This window comes from Acomys minous, assembly GCF_964271855.1.
Source record: "Acomys minous genome assembly, chromosome: 10".
Classification (NCBI taxonomy): domain Eukaryota; kingdom Metazoa; phylum Chordata; class Mammalia; order Rodentia; family Muridae; genus Acomys; species Acomys minous.
The window spans coordinates 86,445,673-86,468,468 of record NC_140491.1 but is presented as its reverse complement, the minus strand read 5'-3'; the positions used below and the strand labels follow the sequence as shown (position 1 = coordinate 86,468,468).

The 22,796-nt window shown below is 44.6% G+C and overlaps 1 protein-coding gene across 20 annotated transcripts in view; it reads right to left on the bottom strand.

Moving 5' to 3' along the window:
* Positions 1-22,796, bottom strand: part of LYPD6B (LY6/PLAUR domain containing 6B) — a 165,396-nt gene that overhangs the window by 27,941 nt on the left and 114,659 nt on the right. For 2 of the 20 annotated variants that reach the window (XM_084800026.1, XM_084800036.1), the window contains one exon: positions 20,953-21,009. The exons of the other annotated variants lie outside the window; for them this stretch is intronic. The gene's annotated coding sequence lies outside the window, so the exon portion shown is untranslated. The remainder of the gene's footprint in view (positions 1-20,952; positions 21,010-22,796) is intronic. 20 annotated transcript variants of the gene reach the window in all.

The window sequence follows — 22,796 nt, the reverse complement described above, 5'->3', positions numbered from 1 at the left end:
AACTGTCAAAAGACATAAATGCCTTATACAGCATAAATAAAACAGTCATTAAGCATCATAAGGAAAGCTGAACACATTTCCAAGTAGAAGAAATGCAAATTCAAATTATATTTTGAGTTTTCTAGATTTTGGTCAATCTGACAGGTTAACATTCTTACTAATTCTCTCTGCTGAGAAGCCTGCTAAAGTTAGGCCTTTACATATGCTGCTAATGGGATACCAGCTATTAAAGAAAAATTCGGGACAGGATTCAAATCTCAGATGCATTCAGCCTTGACCTCAAATCTTAATTCTAGAAGTTTCTTCTTGCATCCATGTAAAGTGCTATACTCTCAAAATACTCATTATATCACTCTCTGCGACAGCAAATAATTAGAAACAACCTGTGTCCATTAAAAAACAAGTGTGTATGCACACATCCTCCTGTACCTACTTGTAGATACATAAATGCATGCAATAAGAATATATGGAAAATTAACAAAAGAGAAGGCTTGTAGCTACAGTGACAGCTGTAAAGAAATAAGGAATACAATTTAAATCTGACAGTTCTTTCTAGAGATCTGGTGGGTTAGGGGGTGGACGGGCACGACCTGAGCTCCATCTCCGGTGTCCGTATCAACACGTCAGTGCATGCTTGCAATTCCAGCGCTAAGGAGGCAGAGGCAGGAGGATGCCTGGAGCTCACTAGCCAGGCAGCTCAGTGAGATGCAGGCCAGTGAGAGATCTTGTCTCAAAGGAGGTAAATGGCCTTCCTTGTCCTCTGGCCCGCATAGAGCCTTGCGTCTTTATACCTACATGTATTTTTTTTTTAAAAAAATCCAAACAGTGGATAAGGCAAAATAGCATTTTTGTTTAGTTTTTAGAGTACATCTTGATGGTGGGTGTAAGGGAAGCCAGCAATTCAGCGTCCTCATTACATCCGGAAAGTCAGGTGGAAGCACCCCCTGACAGTTCAGTGAGAGCCACTGGCAGCTGTGTGAGATAAAAGCATCCGGTACATACAGGAGGATGAGAAACTGGCAGGAAGTACCACCTTCTTTCAGGCCAGGAGGGTGACACCATGGCAGCACACTGACGCTGACCCTCAGCCTCAGATCCTTCACTGCTACAGACCCATAAGCACCATTTCCAACGTCCGTTTCTGCCTAGTCCCCACTCCAAACCATGAGTCCATGTTTAGAAGGACTCATCTAAAGTGCATACAAAAGACAAGCATTACACACTGCAAGACTGCAAGCGGAATTGCCATGAAAAGTATCTGATCCGCCTAAGATAATTAAGCGATCACATTACCACATTAAATGGACAAGTACAGAACAGTTGTTTCATATAGTCATTGGCCCGCATTGTTTCAGCATCCCTAAAAGTGTAGGGAGCGGAGGTGGCCCCAGGTGAATGTATAAAGAGTAGATGAAATCCTCCGTTGCTGAGGACCAATACCCCAGACGTGTGGGGATTGGCAACGCCTTCCAACCACAAGTGTCCGATTGGCCAGCGAATGCAAAAGCTACCAAGTGCAGAACCAGAAACACTGAGCGCAGTCCAGGTAACAGGAACAGATCTTGCTTGGTCACGGAAGCCTCCTACCAGGCCAGCTACCCTGCCCTTCTGCTGTACACAGCAAACGCCTGAGGGTCTGGGTGGTTGCAGTTGGTGCCTCCCATCAGAGTGAGCACAGCCCAGCCAGTCCTAGTTTTCTTGTACGTGTGTCTGTCCTTTCTCCTTCATCACCTCAGTCAGGTTTTCAGAACTAACCCATGCTGGTCAAGGCTCTTTGAGGTATTGGAAATAGCTCAATATCCTCTATTTGAGATTCTGCCACGCACTTTTGCAGGAAGAAAAAGGAGGCCTGAAATCCGTCACCTGGAACCTCAGTCTGAAGGAAAAGATGCAGCCTCCTTGGGATACATACAATAGTGGTGAAAAGACCTCTTTTCAGCTTAGTGAACAAGACAGATAGGTTTCCACTACTTCAGCTGTTCCTCTGTGCGCATGTATAACATTGGCTAAGTTACCGTGCCTCAGTTTCCTCCTTATAAAAATGGCACAATAATAATAATAATAATAATAATAATAATAATAATAATAATAATAATATAGTCATCTTGAGTGAGTGAGTTAATTTTTCTCCAAGCACTTAGAATTGTGTCCAGGAGACAGGAAGTAGTCTGTCAATGCTAGCTCCTGACATGCAGCATCTTGGATGTGAGTATGTGTAAGACTGTCTGGAGCCAGTCACCCAGGATTGCCTCCCAAAAAGTTCGGGAATACATCATCTGTCCCTGTTCTCCTTAGGCTAATTAACTGTGGTACAAAATGGAAATTGCTGGAGTTCATAACTTGAACTTTTATCAGTGTTGAGTGATTTACACAACCCTGCAGCTAGGAGGTCCCAGGACTGCATTCCTTTCTTTGGCAAATCTGCTCTTCCTGCAAAGGCTGCGTTCGCTCATCACATCTTCTCTGAGTCCTGATTTTGGGCTGGGGCTAGGTGGGGAGTATCCATTCCTTTCCCTCCCTCAGTGCAAAGGTTTGGAGTAAGGAGAGAAGTGGGTAAGGTACACAGGGGGTCAATCCAACCGGCCCATAGCGGCACAAGGAGGCTTAGAGGAGACACATGGAGGGTCTGCTAAGAGGTCCACAGCAAGTGGGTGGCTCTGGATAACAGCCAGACTCCAGAACTAGCCTCCGTTCTCAACCACGCATGGAGTATGAAACTCACGGCCCAGGAGGAAATGGGAGAAAGCAGGGACGGCAGGCAGTCATTTCTGTGGGAGCCTATCACCCTCCTCCTGGGTCTCAGCTCCACATCCTACAAATGGGAACTGGAATGCTATCCCCAGGAGGACACAACTGCAGGGCACAACCCTAGATCATCCACTCCTAGGGAGGAAAGTGAAACCAACGCCTGCCTGTGCCCTGCTCCGAAGGGAACAGTTTCGGTTTCCAGGCTAGACGTGTGAAAGTCCTACCTCTGCCCGCTGCAAACAGTCACTCTGTATCCTCACTTGAAAGGTACATTTTAGTGCCTCTCACAGAACAATCTCCTTCGTGCCTGTAGCTACTCCACACATATTTATTCAGAGATTAAGCAATATTTAGCAGACAGCTACTATGCACCAGACATCATGTTCACCGCTGTGGCATGTTCTCCTCAAATTGAGTGCCTGCCCTCCCCAAATCTGACTTTGCAATATTCGGGTAATGATTTCCTCCACTCACCTCATGCAGAGTAACTTCCTTTTCAAGCTAACATTTACTGAGGGTTGGTAGGGGTCAGGCGCCCAACACAATTAGTTCACGTAGTTCTCACTGCATGGTGAGGTGGGACCTGTTTTTATCCTCACCTCACAGTTGAGAAGTCTGAAGTTCAAAGAGAGGAAGCATAACTTCCCCCAAGGTTACCAAGCTAGTGAGTTAAGGAGAGAACTTCAATTAAGGCCTAGGTCCACAACACCACATTTTAACTAATCCATGACAGTATGCTGTGAAAAGCAGTTTGGTTTGTAATGGTACATTCTGCGCTTTCTTTGTGTGTGTGTGTTTTTTTAAAAACACAATTTCATGTCTTTTGTCCAATACCTTCTAGCATCTAGACAATGGGAATTTGAAAACAATTATGTCAAGTTGTTGGGACTGTGGCACAGCAGGCTAAAAAAATGAGCCATTTGTACATAAATATTTAAATATATGCAATACACTCCATTTAGTGCATTATTCAAATTCTGGGCCTATATAAAAAGGTTTCCAGAACTTACCAGCTGCTTCCTTTTTGTGATCTCCATGATTCTCACCCAAACAGGCCTCAAAGGAACTATTTTCCAAATCGGCCGCTTTATACTGACACCTGGTCATTGATGCCGTTTGCTTTTTTTCTCTGTCAGCCTCACTCGGACAGAGGCAGACAATCAGTTTGAATTCCCATTCCGAATGCCTTTCGTTTTGCCCTCCCACCCCAAGCCTGGTATTCTAACTCCCCATAAACTCTAAGCAAAACCATAGTTCAGTGAAGTGAGAATAATTAAGCAAAGTCCGAAAGGGGGTACGGGAGCCACTGCAATTGCTCTACTGAGCGATATGTCCCCAAGCCCATGGGAGGCCAGGCTGGCCCACTGCTCTCAGATCTGCGGCTGAGTCAGCAGATGGCAATCATTTCTGCTATTTGCCAAGCTGCAGGAAGATAAAGGAGATGTCCGTACTCTGGGCTTTTAGACCCTGATTATTCTCCTGGATGGTTTCTGTAATCAATCCACTGACAGGCTGGCAAGGGGGAGAGAGGCTTGCGGTTAACTCCAGAATACTCCAGAAGCCTCCAGAATACCACATGAGCCCATACAGCCGTTCCAGGGGGTATTGCCAGAGGTGCAGAGGAGACTCAGCCTCCCATAGGGAAGCCTATTTACACCCTTTTCATCCTAGCCACGGGCCTGGCATAGAACAAAGGTCTAAATGTTTGTGGGATGAAGAAATGAGGTGTGAAAACAAAGTCACATTTTCTTTTAAGGAGCACTTTACAGAGCAAATGCATGCATCGGGACACGCACTTCATGCGCTGTGCTCCAGTGAGGCCTGACAGGGACCAAGGAGTACACTAAAGCACACGACCGGTGCTCCATACAGATGCTGAGGCAACACTTAAGTGGTTTCTCACCATTAACTTGAAACAGTACAAGTTTGTAAAGAAATCAAGGTCGGAGGTGTAAAAGGACCAAGCTGGTGTCAAAGCAGGAAAACAACGGCTGCAGCCACCACCATCAGCCAACCATCCCACTAGTTCTGAAATCCATCACGAGGAAGGAATCCCAGAGGCTGGGAAATCTAATCCCTTAATGAGGCATGAAACGCATAGCAGGCAGCAGGATATAAAACAGCGCAACACTCAAGTGTTAGGACTCTACACCTCTTAGCAAGAGACTGCATGGGGGAAGGCTAGGAGCTGTTTCAAAGCTCCTTAAGGGGTCTAGGCTCTCTGGCCCCTTGGGAAGAATGCTAGGGGTGTGACCCCCATGTGCCCATGACTGCTGAGATCCTAGGTTCTATCCCCTGGTACTGAGAAGAAACCAGTCAGTTTCCCCAGCTTCTCGGCGGTCACACACTGGTGATGCCATGTGTCTTAGCTAGGATTTCTATTCTGTGAAGAGATGCCATCGCCATGGTGACTCTTATCAAAGAAAGCATTTAACTTGCTTACATTCAGGGGTTTAGTCCTTGTCATCACCCCAGGAAGCATGGCAGCACGCAGGCAGACGTGGCGCCTGAGCGAGTTCTACTTGGGGGTCGATCACTAGGCAGCAGGAAGAGAAAGACACTGGGCCTGCTTGAGTGTTTGAAAGACAAATCTCAGGAACATGCTTCCTCCATCGGGGCCACACCCACTGCAACCAGGCCACACCTCCTAATAGTGCCAACCCCTGGTGAGCAAGCATTCAGATCTGTAAGTCTATGACATTCTTATTCCAACCGCCACAAAATGTATGGTGTTGGCTTCCTCTTGCGTGGGTAATTATACTGTATACTGGATTTGAAGTGTTGTGCCTTGACATCATCCGTCCAAGTTTATCTTTAGAATTTTTTTTTTAGTGGAAAAGATGTTAACTGAATTTTTTAAAAGTAAAATACCTGAGCACAATACATTTATGAGTGTATTTCACATGCTTATATATACATATATTGCTTCCTCTTTTATGCATTAATCCTTTTAATTAAAAATATATATGTATTTTTACTTTGTGTTTGTGTCTCCATGTGTGTGTGCATACACTTATGGATACCACAGCACATATGCATAAGGCTTGCTGGCAAGCACCTTTACCCGTTGAGATATTTTCCCCTTTTATTCATTTAATAAGCATTCTTAAATGCCTATTATACATCATATAGTATACACAACAGAAGGAACCACCACAAGCCACCTTGAGGAAAGGCTGCATTGTGCTTGGGAAAGATGACGAAGTGAGGCCAGGCTGGGGTCCTACGGTTATCAAGAAATAGATAGGCATATAGCTATCTATATGCCTAGACGCATATAGAAGTGAGGAGTCGCTACGCTTGGCTGGTTTTCCATGTATAACAGCATAGGCGATGGTTGCAAGCATAGCACCGCCTGCTGAATCAGGAAGTTTAGGGAGGGGGAAAAAACAATCCAGGAAGCCCATAGTAAATCTCTGTGTGTTCCAGTTATAAACAAGAGTTCGCTCGGTTTGCATGCCAGCCTGCCATCACCTTAACTGTGTTTATCATTTCAGACAAAGCATCTTCAGGAAGCAAGAACATCCGTCTTCCCTGACGGCCCACACTGATTAAATCTTCTCAAGAGAAGTTAGGCAAACCGGAAGCTGCCTCCCCTCCAGTCACCGAGAAATAAGACTCCCCAGCACTCATATCTCCTCCCCTTTTCTCGTTGTCAGGGAAAATAAATAAAGGTGATAAAATTTCACAGCAAGTTTCTACTGAAAATGTAGCTGGTTTTTGTCTGAACTCACGCTGAACGTCTTCCTACCAGCTTTGCGCATTATCTAGGAACGGAAAGAATGGTGAGGCCAACGGGGCGTTTCCTGTTAATGCGGAAAAGCTGGAGAAAGCAAGGGACGTTAGAGTTGACATCTGGGAGAGCACACACACACACACACACACACACACACACACACACACACACACACACCCCTTCAGGATGGAAGATGCATGGGAGTGAGGCTTCGTTTGCAATTTTGCTGGTGGCAAGAGACTGGAAGATAGGAATTGGCAGCTCTCTGCAAACTGATTAATGCCCCGGTCTCCAGAACGTGTGGTTTAAAAAGAAAAATAACAAGTCAGGAACTGGCCTACCCTGCTAACAGAAATACATTCCAGTTAGAAATCTGAAGAAACAATTACATCAGTGGCATATGTGCTGATCTGAGCAGGAGAGCTTGTCTCTTTAATCTCCCCTGTTAGAAATATAAAATCTGCTTAATAAATCACACAGCTCTCTAGACTTCACAAGCAATTCGCCAACATAAAAGATCCGGATTTTACAACAGTTATCTGCACTGCCAACTAGCTGCTAAGAGCTAGTAAAAATGAAAGGACGTAGTCCGAGAGGTAAAATACCATGGTTGGCTGCTAAAACTCATCTGCGTCATAGCAGAGATTTCTGATTTCTGTCAAAGTTGAGGGAAGAACATACACCTCTTGGATCGCCACCCTGGCATCTCAACCCACAGGCTGCCCCTTCTCCACTCTTCCCAAATAACTGGCGCTTAAGCATCGTCGTGAGCAGGAAAGCGGGACTCCCAGAATGCACTTCTTCCCTCAGCTTGCCACAGGCCAACGGTTCTTACATCACTGTGCATAGCCTGAGGTCTTCTTCCTCACTCACAAACTTGGAAAACTACTAATTAGCTCATGAAGAAACACTATGTAAGCTCACAACCACTGCAGTGGCCATACATCCATGGAAGGGACAGATGTAGCCATTTATGCTTCACCAGGTAAAGAGAAGTAATTTCCATCCAGCTCTAAAGGCTGTACTTCAATCCTCCACGGAAGGTGGGAGGCATGCTTTGTGCAGGCTGGCCCAGGCTTTGATGGATTTATTGAGGAGACCTACTGGCTAGAATAAGTACAGGAGTGTACCACGGATGAAAAAGAAGAACGACAGGCTTCCAGGAGCCCATAAAACAGCCATCAGGTCGAGGAGATGATGTTGACAATGCTTGCATCAGGACCAGAAAGAAAGACATTTTTGATGTTTAATGGAAAATAAAATTTCAAACACACGGTGAGCTAGCAGCCAGTGTCTGTCTACAAGTGCTGGGGAAAGAGCTCTCAGACTCTGACCCACTCTCTGTGAATGAGGCTGCACTGCAGGGCCAGGCCAGGATCACTGCTCAGCCTCCCAGCAGGGGAGGGCAGAATAAAGTGAAAAGAAACTCACTTTTACTTAATTTTGCACTGATCTCTAGTGCCCAGGGATGATGAGGCACTGCCCTTGAAATGTAGGGTTTTTTTTTTAAGATGAAAAATTAATATTAAAGCCCTGACACTAATGGAGGAAGGGAAGTGATGCCTGAGGATAAAATATCCAGCCTTGCTGAACATAGCAGGCTACTTGTAAGGATAAATGCGTTCTGGATTTAGCCCAAGTCTTGCATACCTTGTTCAGATCCTGAATTTAGGATCTTCACTTTAGAAACTGTTAACTTCTTAGAGTCTCAGATTTCTCTCTATCATCAGTCCAAGGATCCTAGTGAGAGGAAAATTAAAAGCAGAGAGAATGAAAAGAGAACACAGCAGTGTTTTGCACAATGCCTGTTAAAACACTAAGCACTCAACAAATGCTACCTGTCCTCCAGGGTTCTCGCTTTCCATTGTGGGAACACTCTGGCAGCAGGCAGACAGTCCAGGCTCTGTAAGAAGGTGGCTGTGTCAGCTGAGCCACCATCAGGCCTAGGAACAGACTCTGCACAGGCCCTTGCTGAAGCTCCCTGGATAATGAAGTGCCAGCAGGCATGCGGTCTACTCTCGGAGCATGTGCCATCTCCTCCCATTCTTGCAGATCTCATGGCAAAGCGTCCTGCACCTCACTGTTCCTGTTCTTTACAAAAGGCAATGCTCCTAGCTCCAACAAAACAAAGTGAGTGGGGAATCGACAACAGAAAACCGCCAGATGGAGGCAGACCTTGGGCAACCAAATACAATATAAACCTCTCTCGTTACTGCCAGGGCACTGGAAGCAGAATTCTAAGCATCTTTGTGACTAAGCACCTTGGCCAACTGGCTTCCCAGCTGATAGAAATGGAGAGCCAAGAAAAAAAGAAAGAAAGAAAGAAAGTGTTTCCTGCCACAGAAGAGAAGTAGATAGGGATGTGGTTGAAGACGGTAACAACGGGGTGCCCAGGTTTGTTCTCTTGTTGCGGCACTGGTTAGACTCACTCAGCTCGCAGGTTTTGAGGATATTTTTCTCCGGACCACCGCTGAGAATTCCACCTGCCTCTAAGGGACACATGCGCCTCTGGTAGTGACTGATACGCCGTGTTTCATGCTCTATAAAACCCACCTGCAGCTGGTACGGTCCACTTCAAATCTGCACAGACAGCTCGCCCAGGATGAAAGCACACAAGACTTAATTCAAGATAAAGATGGCTGTCTTTATTGTGTCACCTGTTAGGGGTGAATAGAGGTATAACAGGGAAGACATTTTCTATATGTATTTATTGAAGATTTAAATCCTAAGTGCCATTCTAATTTGGAAGTGTGTAACATGTGTGTCTTATAGGGCTGCCTGTGAGGTGCTTTAGAGTCATTGTACCACTGCTTCCTGTTCCATCCATGGGATGGCTCTCATGTCAGGGTGTAGGTGACTATCAGACAGGTCCTGTGAACTGTCTGTAAACCCCTTTTACCCAGACTACATAATCAAAGCGGTAAACCAGATGTAGTTTGATGGTGGATAAAAGGGCAAGATGGTTGGCAGATAGTATGACCAAGTAAGTACAAGACACAAGTCAGAGGATCAGGAGCAGTGGTAGATTATCAGGCCAAGTCTAGAATCCAGTCTCCAGGGAGATGACCAAGGAAGGCTCATTCCTTTCTTGAATGCCCCTTTCCCATTCCTAAAACTAACAACTGACCCCTTCCTCTGTATTGAACAGTGTGCCCTGACCTTTGAGATCCCAGGTAGCTGTTTGTTGTCTCAGACGTAGATTTACTAGGCTTGTGTTTATTATATTATTTATAAAACTTACTGGAGAAGCCACACAAACAAATGCTTGTGTATCCTAGCAACACAGTGTTATAACTCTTTTTCTTTCTCTTGACTGTAGCACTTTGAAGGCAAGCACCTTGCCTTACGTATTGAGTGCTATGCATGATACTGATGATTCTCAACCCAACATTTTTCTGGATTAATAAATAAAGGTACATATTAAGAAGCAATTGGTCTATGAACAAACACAAAGGGAAGAAGAAGTTAATGAGGTTTAAGACAGTAAATTAAATTAAGATATTGGCTGACAAATTGCCTTTCCATTACAACATGGAGCTATCTCACATGAGGGCAGTTTTACACAGGCCCTGGATTTGAACAGGGCACTGTAGAACATGCACACTTGTGGGGGAAGGAGCACACAAATTGAGAGCTGCCAAATAATGTTTTTTAACAGATGAGCTTCAACACTAGACGAGCTTTAACATGAGCTTCAACTGCTCAACACAAGATATGGAACCTTGTCTTTATCTATTCTGTTTAACATATTTATCGACTACTTGAGTCATGGTAAGGAGACTCCTTATCAACCTAATGATGGTGTCATGCCAGGAAGGGCAGCCATCACGCTGCACACAGGAATCCAGATCTAAAAGAGAGGCTTGGCATCGAGCTGAATTCAACACCAGGCTAAAAGTAAAGTTATGCACTTTTTAGTTCAAAGAATTAAACAAGTAAGCTCAGAATGGCCAAGACCTCACCAGACAGGGATTAGTTTGGATGAATGTTATAGCTAATTGGCAAGCATCGCCCCTTTTTAACATCCAGCAACAGGGTTGTTTCAGAGAAACTAATGCACAAATGAGCCTCATCTGTAGATTAGACCACCTCGATCAAGCACAATGGTTCTCATGAATATCTTAAAGTCTCTAGAGAAATGGAATCAGTCACATATACGCAGGAGAGGGATTCTGTACACATATATCAGTCATCTTCAAGATAGAGACCTGGGAGTCTGGTTGTATAGTTCAAAGGCCTTGACAGCCCATGGCTTGTGGTAAGTCCCAGTCTTAGCCTAAAGTTCCTTAACACAAGGGTCACTAAGACTCGGTGATGCTGCCTCATCACAGCCAGCTGAGCAGAGGAAAACCATATCCAACCTTCCACTGCCTTCTGTTTCATCCAGACCTTCGGTGGATGGGATATGATGCTCATCTTGGGGAGAGACAGCTACCAGACTATGAACACCCTCCCAGTCATGCTCAGAAGTAATGTCTGACCAGCTACCCAAGAATACCAGACCATTTACATCTGATTCAGAAGCCTGCAAACCCAGATGTCCTGATTGTAATGCTGACTTTGACAGGTGACACATCAACTCAGCTTTGAGATCCTACGAGGCAAAGGGCTCCCTCACAGACCAGTACCTTTGTTTAGCATCTGTTCTGGTTTCTGACAGCTGGTCTGACGGTAAAGCCTGCCATTGGAATCTTGACACAAGGAGGCATATGTAAAACGAGGCAGAGGTGAGCCGGGAAGGCAAAGGGAAGAAACAATGAGCTTGGGAGCTGTGACACAGGAAGCTCGGGAGAAGTGAAGCTCAGAACAGAAAGGGGAAACCACCAGTGCAGCAGACACCCACAAATCATTGGCTTTCATTAGAGATCTCAGAAGAGAAATCACACAGAGAACCCCAGTCATGGTGGGCCATTTTCACCTTCAACCAACATGACTTCAGCACCACTCACCCAAACATAAGAAAGTAGACTTCTCATATCTCTGAAGAATGGAGGAGAATCAAGCTGAAAATGCCTTTTCTTACGTAAAGCATTTTTCTGCCATCCATGTTGTGTTGTTGCAAACATGGGACCTTCCATAACTCTCCTTTCCATCTTCCCCTGCTCTCAACCACCATGTTCACACACACACAAACAAAACAAAAGCAAACAAAAGGCTAGGGATATAGCACCAAAAAGAAAAAAATCGTGTGAAAAACAACAACAAAAGGCAACAATGCATAAGGAATGAAGCAAACAGAATTCCTATCCATGAGTTATAAAAACGGAAAGGTAAGGAGGGTTTTATAGACCTAGAAAGTGATGAAATGAAGAGAAAGACATCAAGTCCACCCAAAAGGTGATAAAATATTTTATGTGTCTTCTGGTTGTGAAAAAGAAAATAAATCATTAAAATGACTGTCAGAATGCCCCAAGGATAAGGGCATCGAATGGGACTTGCCTATAAATGTTGTAGGAGTAATAAAAGAGTTGGTTTTGTTTCCTTAGCATTTTTCTGGGCTGAGCCTTTCTATTTCAACATGGGAATCATGGGCAGTGGTAAAAATGAACCTGCTGCAGGGCAGACATTATTGTCTCCCAGGCTGGCCTGACTCACCATCTCCAGGGCAGCTGTTTCTGCAGTGACCAGATTCCTATTTCACTGACCCTGCAGGACCGGCCGCCAAACTCCAGGCCTTCTGGGTTACAACTCCCTTTCCTTTCACAGCAACTAATGACTCCATCACACCTTCTATAAAACATTTATTTTGCCTAGTCTTTGGAATTGAAGATGGAGACAGGCTCCTGCCCCCGGGGCACACATTCTACTGTCTAAAGGGCCTTGGATTAATTCTATTGTTGTTTAGTGATGTATTTCAAGTGCCTGGAGGTAGAGAAGGGGTGACAGGGTAGCTGTTATAATAGCAACTGTGGGTTTTATTTAAACCCGAGAAGGATTAGGTAAGAATTTGCAGAAGAGGTAGGATTTCCATAAACCCACATGCTCGCATCCAGCATCCCCTTTGAATATAGTCTTTATGCTTGAAACATCAAGCAGACACCTAATGGCTCAACTAAGTCTCAGAGGCAGCTGCCACTTAAAACTACACTTCTCTAGTCTATGACTATAAGTACTAAAAAAAATCTCCAAATGGCCTGAGCTTCTAAATAAACTGAGCACACATAACAGTCAATATTGAGCCCTTTAACCATGAAGACATCCAAACTGGATCTAGAAGAGTTTGGTCTCAGTTTTTCCATCTGAAGCATACACAGAAGGACCTAAGGACAGGACAGAGCAGGGCCATGACAGAAGACAGGTGGCATTTATAAAATGTAAATTACTTTGGCTACCTTTCAGTAGTACTGCATTATGATGGCACATGACAAGTATGACAGTCCTGTCAACATTGTCATAAGCTTTAAAAGGGTTTCCGAAGATGCCCACCGACTTCTCTTGCCAGTGAGCAAAAGTACTGAAAGGCACAGATTCTATACTGACAGCTGCACCCGTGTTCTTGGGAGCAGCCCTGGGCAGGCTAGAGAGGCCAGTTGCTCCTTGCGGATGTATACTGGCCATTCACATGGCCGTTTTTGACAATACTGGCCAATGCAATTTCTCAAATAGACACAAGGCCAAAGCCTGGATCTCTGCACTCCCTTTCCAGAATGATCCATGGCTCCATATTCCAGACACAGGCAACTTAAAGTATTCAATGGGAACTTTGGCTCTACACGCCCATTGTCTGAATATTCCCATTCAGTGGAAACCCATATTGCATCCTGGGTGAGTCAGGGGAGCGGTGATGAGGAGGTGAGTAATGTTCTCTTGAAGTCACTGGTTAGCATAAGAGCAGTTGTTCGTTGCCTGACGGGACAGGTTTCTCAGGCCGGCCAAGAACTGAACAAATAAATCAATGTCACTTTCCTCTCTAACATCTTAAACCCACGTCTTTAAAATCTGCAGCTCAGCTCACAATTCAAAGACAGCTTTTGCAGAGCTCTCCTGGGGGCCTCGGGTGATAACAGAGATGGACAGGCATTGGTGAGACACAGCACAGGGAGCATTTGTCGCATGGGTAGGGAGAAAGCACGTAAAAACACACTGGTTTTCAGGACGGCCTGCGTTATGTCAGGAATCCTGTGTATAAAGCTAACACAATGTCTTAGTGAAACTGAGTAAACAAGTATGTTGACAAGAGAAAATAAAAGCTTCAGCCCTGGCGGTGCAGCTTTACAACTTGGCAACTGGGGACGAACCTTGCCTCTTTCAGAGTGAGAGAACGCCTTAGAAATTTCCAGATGCCTCGTGTCTCCCCACCCACACAATTTTTCCAATTATCCTAATTTCCTACTAGAAATTATTTTTTTTTAGAACTAGAGATTATTCTTCGGGGGAGAAATATATTAAACGGCTGTTTAATTGCAAATAAAGAGTTCCTAAAAATACAGAAAGTGCACTGCCTTAGGAGTGGGCAAGTAACCCTACATGTTTCCTCACATTTTAAAAGGGTGGCCAGTACCAAACAGGCTCAGTGGGTGATGCTTAGGGCTCTCTGTGTGTATCACTAGGGCTCCAGAGTAACTCTCAGGAAAGGTTTGGCCATCGATTGAAGCCAGGCCCCGATCGGTGCTTTGCTGCGGGTCTCCTGTCATGCAAACACATCCACTGCTCATCCCTCCACTGGTGCTGTGCTGGGGAGATTGCAAAGGTCTCCTGTGAGGAGTAACAGCCTCTCCCTTTTTTAGAGAACGGAGTGAAAAGGGAACAGAGCTAATAAGTGGATGAAGTTCGGTGCTTATGAGTTAAATGTGGGGTACAATCATCACAAGAAAAGGCAGATCAAGCATGGGCTTGTCGTGCTCACGTGAGAAACTTCCGTCTCTATTTCAGACTCTCCCCAAGAGCAGCTTAAGGTCACCTTTAGAGCGCCGGGGCTTCAGTTGGACTCTTGGCGACAACTTTTGATGAGGGAATCTCTGAGGAAGGTAAACAGGTGGCTGTGGGTCGGAACGTTGATGGGTGGATGTGGGCCGATGTGCTGGTTTGCATTCTAACTACGCAGAGCCCTCCCCAGCCCGGTGACGGCTGCCAAGCGCCAGCCTTAAGCAAGTTCTCTGCTTTTTTTCTTCTCTAATACCCTGTCTGTTTATTATTGTGCAATGACTTTGACTTTGGATTGGAGGGGAACCTCCAAAAACTCCAAAGTACTCTCTTCCTGAAACCTCGGTCATAAAATCAACAAGAAAGGGGACTAATTAAACACAGCAATCCTAGTGTGAGTCACGCTGCCGTGGCATCAAGGAAAGCCGTGCCTGAAGCATCCTCTGTGGGGATTAGGCCAGTAAAGCCTCTTCAGAAGACAGGAGGACTTTTTTTTGTGTGTATCCAATGGGTACCGTTTGGCGAACCACAATTTTCTAAGCCTACTAAATCATGATTTTTCACCCACTGACCCAGAAGGCTGGGAGGTGTCTCACTTACCTTCCCTCTACACACACATGCCCACTCATGTCCTCCTCGGCTCCAGGTCTTAGACACATTTATGTCACTCATATTACTTAACAAGAACCATGTCCCCCCAGAACCCACAGTGTTAGCAAACACCAAAGGCAAAAGCATGAGTCAAAGGGTGTGTCCAGAAGCACAGCTCAGACTCAAGGACTGCTGCCACCACTGCCTGGCCAAACAGGAGAGAGCTAATGCAGTCCAAAAGCAGTTAGGTTTATAGCCGGGATAGGACAGCCCCAGAGGCTCTAAAGAATATGATGCTTTCCGGCCTGTGGCCTGTCCTGGGCCATTCTGTCTTACAGGCAGGCTGGGTAGCTCAGCTGTAACCTCAACCTTAAAACACTGTTCGGAAGTAGCAGCTTGAGTCTGGCTGTAGAGACCTGCCCGGCCACTTTCTATTTCTATGCTGAGGGCACACAGTTGGTGTGAAGATTAGCTGAAGGAAGAGAGGATGAGGGTGGCAGGGTTTCCACTGGCCCAAGGAAGAAAATATCTTTAGGATTTCACGTCTGCCAATCAAGAGATGGGTCCTCTGGAGCAGTTTCTCATGGGAAGGAGAGGGAGTGGAAGGGTGAGCTATGAGCCTCATAGCCCTCCCTAGACCCCTGCCTGGCTTCTTTTTTTGAGGGGGCGTGGGGGCTGTGCATGTCCACTCGCCTGTCTTCCAGTATGCTCTAGCTTGAAGGTGTGCATGTAGAAATATGCAAGTTCTGACATCTGCAGAGGTTAGAGTAAGTACCTTCCAGCCACGGGCACCTGTCCCAGATGCTAGCCCATGTCAACATAACCAGGATAATAGCAGTTTGCTAAGTAGTCAAAATGCCACTGAGGGATTTGAGGATGATGGAAGCCAGGCTGATCAAGTGACTTCCACCGAGCCTTCAACTGGTGGCCTCCCCCAAACGCAGGTGCTGCAGGCAAAGTGGAAAAAGGCCATCCTGAGACCTAAGTCTGACTGTGGCTCCCAAGAATATTCCACACTCCTCAGAGTGAGAACGTGGCTGAGGGTAAGTTGCTGAGATACATAGTATGGGCCACTCCAAGACTGCAAAAAATGACCTCAGAAATGGTGGACACACCATTTTCCACAATTAAACCACCTATATTATCTGGAGAATTAATATTCACAAATAATGTATGAAAAGGGGCTATCAGCAATCCTTCTCTTTCCCCAGAACAGTCCTTAAACCAAATGCTAAATAAACACACCATTCTTATCTTTTGGGCTGAGTCTGATGAGCATAAGCCAAACTTTAAAAGCCTATGGGGGTTGTCCTCAGACACCCTCATTCTTCAGATGTTTCTCTAGCAAGACAAGAACCCACATTCCAGGAGACACCGGTGGGCCCAGGAGAATCACTTTCTGTTCCATGGGATCACAGACCCCTTTCTGATCTCTACTCAGGTTCTCTTACCGTGTTGCCTTGAGCTATGACAGGCCACAAAGATATGCATGCCCAGAAATGCTTAGCAATCTCACCAAACAGCCTATCTCACTGTCTCTGGGAAAAACAAAACAAAACTAATCATGGTCCAGAGGAGCATTACTAAAACTCAGGAAGATTTGCTTCCCAGGAGTGTGAGAGGCAGCTAGGGCCCATGCCCAGCCTCAGAAACCTGGAGCCTTTGGGTAGCCTCCAACTTCTGCCACCTGGTAGCTGCATGGCTGAGGAAAGCTACTTAACCTCTCTTGCTTCTCTCACCTTGACGTGGGGATAACAGCCTGTCTTGGTGGCGCATGTCTTTAATTCCGGCACTCAGGGTGGCAGAGGCAGGTGGATCTCTGTGAGTTTGAAGCCAGCCTGGTCTACGAAGTGACCACAGAGAAACCTTGTCTCAAAACAAACAAACTAAGTACATAAATAGATAAATAAAATAGAGATAAATTCTAAAACTATTCAAAATATTTTGTAATGTTTAAATGAACTGTGATATATAAAAGACTGCAAACAGCGGTGACATACAATATTATTGCCACCTGCATGCTGGAAGGAATGAGGACATTCTAAGGAGACATTTATGTTTCCCCTTTGGCTATCTGGACTGCTGCATTGGTGAAATAAGGTACCGCCATGAACTAGAATGTTCCCTAAGAATCTAGTGGTGAGAGAAGGGAAGGGATGAAGGGGAATGGGGCTGTCCCCAGGAACAGGAGAGGAATCTTACATAATGCTGACAGCTTAGGCTGTCTTGGAGGAAAGTCTAGAGTTGAGAAATGATGGGCAGCACCACACTTTGCCTAGGACTGCTTAATTATGCGTGCCTTCTGCCTTCTCTTTAACTTTACCCCCATTTGAAGAACCTGAGAGATGAAATTTAGGTGTCTCTGGATCACTTTGTTCCTCTTAACAATGTGACCATACTGAATAAATCTCCTTTCTCTGCTTTCACTGTTTATTTGGCTCTTGGAATTCTCTTATCGAGGAAGTGTGGCCAAGCCTGGCTTGTTAGTTCAGACGGGGAACAGGCTGTGTGCCCTGGTAATGTTCCTATTGGCAATGGTGGTTAGAATTCTTATTGCTGTGTGCACAGGCATGTTGCTGAAGCCCTCTGTTTTCCACATCCTCATCCCTACTCAAAGACTGTGTAAAAATAAATGCTTTAAACCAATTTCAGATTGCTTTTATAGCAAAGCTAAGAGTCTCTTGATGTTTTTTAAATCACTATTAATAATTTGTAGCTGGCAGGAAGAAGAGAAAGAGTCTGTTTCCAGCGCCCTTCTCTTGAATCTGACCGATACAGTGAGGCAGAAGTGAGACTGAGTACACAGTGCACCCATGGCCGCAATGCTTGCCCAGGTTGCACCCTCCAATTTCACTGCAGCTTTGGTTCTGAACACACGTCCTGTGCACTTTGCATGGAGCATGCCACAAAAAAACAATGAATTCTGAGTCAAATCTGGCTCAGATTTGAGTGTTGCAGGTTATGAGTGGCGGTGTTTTTAGTGTTCATACAGTTTTCTACTCTTATTGAAATGTAATGATTTAGGTTGGACATGGTAGAACATGCTTGTAATCACACCACTTAGGAAGTGGATGCAGGATCAGGAGTTCGAGGTTATCCTCAACTATATAACAAGTTTGAGACTTGCCTGAGCTACAGTAAGCCCTGACTCAAAACAAACAAAGAGACATAACATTTCCATTACAGAATACAAAGATCCTTAATATTTTTCATACTGTCACTCCTTAGCATGTAATATCAAATTAGTATGGCTTTGTATCTTATTGTGTTTGACAAATAAAAACGTCTATCTCACTAGTAGGCAAATATGCTTTTATTTTTAATAAATGGCAGAGTTATATATATATATATATATATATATATATATATATGTATATGTATGTATGTATTTCAAAGAATTGTTTTGAAATGAATTACTTTGTGATTTATTGTCAGTAACTTTGATTTGTATATCTATTTCATATGCTTACATGATTGGAGATATTTAGAACTTCTCAGAAAAAAAAAGTGAGTAGAATGAGTTTACACGGGTCTGTCCTAAAGCCCTTCTCCCAAGTACCAGTTTAGTGAATGGTAAGGGTGACACAGCCGATTCTAGCTAAAGGACCACCCAGTTGTGCCTCACTGCAAACCCACAGAACCACAAGCAAATCAAATGGTTGTTGTTTTAAGCCACAAGCACAAGGTGATATATTAAGCAACAGATAACTAAGGTAGCCCTGCACAAATGAGGCTTTATCAATAGCATTTGTAGCTCAAGCACGCGCACACACACACACACACACACACACACACACGAACCCAGGACACCTGTCTATCTGCCAACACATTTACCGTTCAGCATGTGGAGCTTCCAAGGTCTCATCCCACTAGCTGGAGGCCAGTGAGGCCACTAAAGTCAGCACACCATCTTGAGAAAAGCTAAGACCGGTTAACAATGAGACACGAGACAAACTTTCCAGTGTAGGTCTTTGAAGACAGACACGGTGGAAACATAGGGTGTCTCTGTGTGTGTGTGTGTGTGTGTGTGTGTGTGTGAGCCACAACAGAATGTAGGGCCAGACAGACCTATGTCTAGCTTCAATAGAAGTTGTTTTATTTTAGGGGGGGGTTCTTAGTGAGGTGAGCACACACGTTTAGTACATGTGCAATCCAATGCAAAGTGAGCATCACCAGGTGAGAATCTAGGGAGCAGGTTATAAATAGTCATGCAACAGCTATGGTCCAGATATGTGGCACCGAAAGAGCAAGCAGTTCCAGATGACGTCTGTTCTCTGATGATCAGAGTGGCTTCAATTTTCTTATATATACATAATTTAAAAAAAATTTTTTTTGGGTTGCGAGTGCAGAAGAGATAAAATGCCAACAGAAAGTGACAGTCAGGGATCACATGGCAAGGCACGGAGGTGAGAGCTGAATCCAGTGAGCCCTCCTCAAGTGTCTGTACTAGGCTGGCCCCATCCATGCCACTTTTGACACTTTGGGGGCTTGGCTAACTTCCAGTAAGTCAGTTTTCTTGTCTACAAAAATGTGGATATTAATAGAACCTTCCTGCCGGGAATGCTATGATGGTTACAGGAGAACACATATAAATAAAACTTTAGTCTGGTACCTAAGGAGGTTGGGACCAAAAACATTAGCTGTGGTGACGGCGCGGATGGTTAATATTAGAGTGATGGATCTGTTGGCCTTGTGTTCGTTATTATCATCGTGGTGGTGATGGTCCCAGAGCTTTTGGTTAACAGTGTTACAAGAACTTTTCTTTGCCTTGGAACATGACCCTCCACCCCCCCTCCCCCATGTCTCATAGCTGGACCTTCAACTCTCTGATCCTCACATTTGGAGGACAACCAATAACACACTCATAAACTGAAGTAATAGTTCACAGAGCACCCTCTCTCTTACCCTGGGGAAAACTGATGATAATACACAGATATTTGCTTGTCTTCCCGAGCCTAATTAGAGCAGCCCAATGTCATTTATTCAGAAAGGCATCCTACCAGACATTTTACAGAATCCTGTTTTGTACTTGAAACATATAATTATCATTAACAAACACTGATGCTAATAATTCAATCTGCTCTCTGGACAAGAAAAGGAATGTAAACATGGCCAGGGCCCAATCACCTCATGATCTGAGACAACTTCCTCCGGGGTGGGTGCTTGCCTTCCTCTTTTCCACCCATCAAATACAAGGTGGGAGGTCTGTTTGCAAGGCAGAGGCCTCAGGGCTAGGGGCTGGCATTCCTGACAGCCGAGGAGCGACACTTAGGCAGGATAGGCTTAGTGCTTACAGCCACAAAAAGGCGTTGCACGGCATGTGCAGCCTGACCTCAGTAACCCAGGCCTCTGTTGATCTCAACATCTGAGAAAATGGTTGTCAGGGCTGGCAGCCTAATATAGGCAACCTCTGGGTTGAGCACCACATTGAGAACCAAAACTAAGTAAAAGGCATTATCAATAAACATAGGGCTTTAAATGTGGTCACATTTATGCCTGTCAATTATTTGTTGGAATAACACTGTTGTCCTGTTTTGGGTCATTATGTGTTTTCTAAGCCTTACCACTTAAATATCTGAGAATTCTGAGCATTCAATAATTAGTATGCGTACACACTGAGTTTATTCAGCACTGTATTTCCCTTGACATGACTATATGCAAGCATCACTCCTTGCCCACATAGATTCCCCTTAATCCACGATGGTGGCTTTAGATGAGTTCTTCTCTAATTAACCAAATAAGTGACGTCTGCAGTACCAGAAAAGCCTTTAATCCACCAGCCAGTCCCTGGGCTTGCAAAAAAAAATCCCTCCTGTGCTAAACAAAAGTATAACAAGCCCAAACTAGCATTCCAAGTCCCAGAACCATAGAACAGTAAACAGAAGCAAGTTAGGATAAGGTAGAAAACTGGCAAACTGGAGAAAACAGAGTTCCAAGATATGCAGGAGTTTGTGTGGCTGCCCAGTACACTAAGCCAGAGCTTCTGACTGAAGCCCAGGGGTGTCTGTGATAACCTGGTAGTTGGGCTCTACGCTGCAGTGACCATGTCTGCATCCGACGTAGTAACCAGCCTACCAGACAGAAAAGTACAAAGTCAGAGGTAACACTGCTCGGTTACATTCCTGAGCAACTAGAAAGTTTTCTAGGAAAAAAAAGTATGTCTCCAGATATTTGAAGACCTTTCAGAAAAGAACAGCAGCTACATGATGAATCAAGCAACATCAAATGCACAAAATCCCTGGAATCAAGTCAAGGTGGGTCGTTAGTGTACCAGAGAGTGAGCTAACACTTCTTAACACACACCTGGGCCCCGGCTAATTGGGATGCGGTAACGGTGAAATCATGCACCGGGCTGCATCCCTCCACAAAAAAAAAAAAAAAAAAAAAAAAAAAAAAAAAGGCTGATTCCCAAAGGACTGACTGGCAGAACTCGACACGGCATGGACTTACACCAGCCTGTTTGGCAGGTCATGGCATTCACACATTTACACCTTTGACACATCCACAATGGAGACTCTATGCCATTTAACCCACCTTGGTTTGGAAGACAGCCCTATGCAGCCTGATGAAATAATGACAACATGAGACTTCAACCTAACTGAGGAGGTGGGAGGGACCTGGAATATTCCTCTACAAGCACTCAAATAAGCAACTAGAAAAGACAACACATACTCTCTCCCCACCCCCCAACCCCCCACCCCGATTTAGACACGCCCCTAACTACGGCAGTTAGTTCTGTGGTCAGTTTGGCTAAGGATACTGGTGCCCACTGTTAAATATCAGTCCAGATGTTGGCAGTGAAGTTTCGTTTTCTTAAGGTGTGTTTAAAGAAGTGAATCACCTTCCACCATGGTAGGCCTATCCAATCAAGGAGAATCTAAGAGGAAAGACTAAAGTCCCACAAGAGGGAATTCTGTCTCTAAATTGCTATAAACCTCAATATGTCAACAGCAGCTTCTCCCTGTATCCGCAGTCCACTGGCCCACTCTCGGAACTTTACATTTGCCAGACCCTATCATCATAAATTTCTTAAAATGAATCCCTCTTCTCTATAGTTACAAACAGGATTCTCGGAAGAACCCTAACTAATATATCACCTAGTGTTTTTTTTTAGGGTGAGTTAACTCATAGGAGGGATAATGTCAGGCGCAAGTCACTAACATGATTTAGCAAGGGAAAAACAAACAGGAAAATGAAGCCCACCCCAACACCAGTATGCAGCAATCAGGTCATCTGGGTTGTTTCAGGGAAAAATTTACTATTTCTAGAAGAATTAGGGGATTTCGGGTTCTTGTAATAGTTTCCATAAATAGTATGATTCCTCCCAAGTTGGGTGGGAACTATACTACAACTATTTGAGGACGTCATTCTGGCCAGAGTATAACATGAAAGATCCACAAATCCACAGAAAAACTGCCAGAAGCAGGTCAGGAAACTTGGGCAATAAACCCTTAAGTAATAATTTTTAAAGTAGTTCTATGTTTAAATAACCTGCATATGTCTCATATACCCTTCCTGCATAGGAAACAGGTTTTTAAAGATTTTATGTACCCATACCCATTAGCCATTTCATATATATTTCTGACTCAGTGCCACTGAACATTGAAGACTACTGCTGCTTTCCCTTTCCAGAACTTTCCATCACTCTGAAGATGAACCCTGAAGCCACTGAACACTAAGCCCCATTTCTGCCTCCAAGTCCTGGGGAGTTCCGCTCTGCACACGATCTCTGTGCTTCTTTGGGTTATTTTATAACCCATATAAAAAGCCATGCTTTTTATTTCTAGATTGCTTCACTTTCCACAGAGTCTTTAAGGTTCATCGGTGTAACAGCTTATGTCTGAATGTCACTCTTTCA